The following is a 2,908-nucleotide window of genomic DNA, read 5'->3' on the forward strand; positions in this document are numbered from 1 at the left end:
GGTCAACCGTCCTTCACCCAGTGTTGCATTGCGTCCGAGGTCTTGAAAATCTTGTCTTAGTCCGGTCTTGATTATTTTATCAACCTCGCGTCACTCGTAGAATACACTCAACCGATAACCCGTCTACTAGAGCATAGCATATATAACATTGTCGTCCCGGGGCCAAGTATCGGGGTGTTGTGTTCCTACCACATGATACTACAACTTACAATAAAGTTTCCAAGTACCTAGGCAGCATGCAAATGGGCATAGGATGGTAGAACTACAATGCATAAAACATAGGTGAAAGTATGATCAAAGTGACTTGCCTGGTATTACTTGATGAGGATAGTCGCTCTCAAAATCCTGATAATTCTACTCGCCACACTCCGAGCAATCTATCGTAAACGAATAACATTCAATAAACATTCATGCCAAAAAGGAAGAACAAGAGAACATAAGAACAAAGCATGTCTTGGTGCAAAATCACAACGTACTAAGGTTTGATAAAAAGGTCCTAAGTGTGTTGTAAAGTGAAGGTGCATGAATGAGATCAAAAGAGTTAATGGACGAGGAACCATTGCTATATAAGCTCGACTTGCATACACTATGAGAGATGATCAAAAATATTGGGAGAACAACATGAATGTTGTTTGACAAATAGTATAAGGCATAAGAATTTATTTGTAGAAAGAATTTCTTGAAATGGAGCACTACAACGCAAGCTATAGCGAATTGAAGTATGAATTAAATTTGCATTCAAAAGGTCAAGAGAAGTTGAACTGAAGTACGATGGTTACGTACAAAAATATATGACATGAGTGTTTAGGGGTAAAAGGAATCAATTGAAAATGTGGTACGATTTGCAAGATAAGATCAAATGAATGTTCAAATACAAATTTGAATTTCTCAAATTTGTAAGGTTCAAAGGTCGAAACTAATGATGCTACTGGATATAGGAGATCAATATGAGCGTGTAGAAAAAAGAATTACTAGATTTGAAATAGCGGATCAAAAGATAGAAATATTTGAATATAACATTGAATCGGCTTAGAACGATGTGAACACTTTTGGGCACTAATAGATAAATCTGATTTGATCAAAATTATAAGTTGAAAAGTTAAAACTAATGATACAAACGGAAAGATTACTTTGATACGAATCCGACGCAATTGGATTCATCTAAAACGGAGCTACGGATAAAAAGATATGATCAAAAGAAGTTTGAATATGAATATGAACAAATTTCGAAATTTTAAAATTTCAAAAAGTTGGTATGATAGGTTCACAGGATAGGGATCAAGACGAAACTCTAGGCGTTGGTTTCATCTAATTCGGATATACGAGTAAAAAGTTATGGCTATTTGAAAAATCAGGGCCAAGCTGTTTTACGGAAGAAAAGTGCTATGTCTAAAAGAATTCTAGTACTAATGTATAAATACGAAGACTAAATAATATATCTAATTACTCTACCGTATATTAGTGTAGGAATACTAGTCTAGAAATAATAAACTACGGGAGTATAAAAAAATACGAAGAGAAATACCTTTAGAATGCAGAGTAAGAATTAATTCCAATGATGAGACGATTTCGAGAAATCCCGCCGAAGAGAAGAAAAAATATTTTTATTTAATAAATCTAGTTAAACCAAAAGATTGATTTAACCCGAAATAGATGATTTTTGGATGCTCCTATGGGTCTATATTTATAGGTGGAAGGGAGGTCTAATGGTCCATAGATAAGCAATGTGGGACTAAACATATACGTAAAGAGGAGGAAATAGAAAAGAAAAGGAAGAAGTGCGCATGGGCTGAAAGTTGCCAGCAGCATGCGCAGGTTAGGCCGGCCGTGGCCTTTGTATTTTTTTTATTTTATTTTTTTTAAAATTTCGAACGAAAATTTTGAAAAAAGAAAAAAAAAACAAAGAAGAAAACGTATAAATGAAAAAAAGAGAAACATTTTATATAGACATATTATATATCAAAATTTTCAGAATAAAATTTTCTAAAACATGAACATATTTTCAAAACCAAATAAAATACTTTTAAAAAAAATATTTTTTTGCAATAACTTTAAAATGAAAAGAAAATTTGAATTTCAAATAAATTGCAAATACTTAAAATTTGAATCAAGACATTGTCTCTGATTTTGGAGTGTCATTTTACTCCTCTCGTTTGATTTTTTTTTAATCAAAGGGTTTTGAAAATATGAAAACTCAAAATTGAAAAGGGATTCAACATAGAATTTTTTTTGGGAAAGTCATTTTATTCCCTCTCATTCGAAAGTTTCGAAAAGTTTCAAATTTCACACAAGTTTTAGTCACTCAGCAAACAAACAAACAATTAATCTAATAATTATATTAACATTCCAAAATTTATAATTTTGGGATGTTACAGTTCCTAATGATGAGAATGAACTAATCCTGCAGAGGATTATTACTGGCTATAGGATGGTGATAGACTTCCGGAAACTGAACAAGGCAACCAGGAAAGACCATTATCCTTTGCCGTTTATCGACCAGATGCTAGAAAGGCTATCTAAACACACACACTTCTGCTTTCTAGACGGTTATTCAGGTTTCTTGCAAATACCTCTTGCACAATCTGAGCAAGAGAAAACCACCTTCACATGCCCCTTCAGTACCTTTGCTTATAGACGCATGCCTTTTGGCTTGTGCAATGCACCTGCCACCTTTCAAAGATGTATGATGGCTATATTCTCTGACTTTTGTGAAAAGATTGTTGAGGTTTTCATGGATGATTTCTCCGTCTACGGTTCTTCCTTTGACGATTGCCTCAGCAACCTTGATCGAGTCTTACAGAGATGCAAAGATACCAACCTCGTCTAGAACTGGGAGAAGTGCCACTTCATGGTTAATGAAGGCATCGTCTTAGGACAGAAAATCTCTGAGAAAGGCATTGAAGTTGAT

Source organism: Hordeum vulgare, chromosome 6H (genome assembly GCF_904849725.1).
Source record: "Hordeum vulgare subsp. vulgare chromosome 6H, MorexV3_pseudomolecules_assembly, whole genome shotgun sequence".
Taxonomy (NCBI): Eukaryota; Viridiplantae; Streptophyta; class Magnoliopsida; order Poales; family Poaceae; genus Hordeum; species Hordeum vulgare.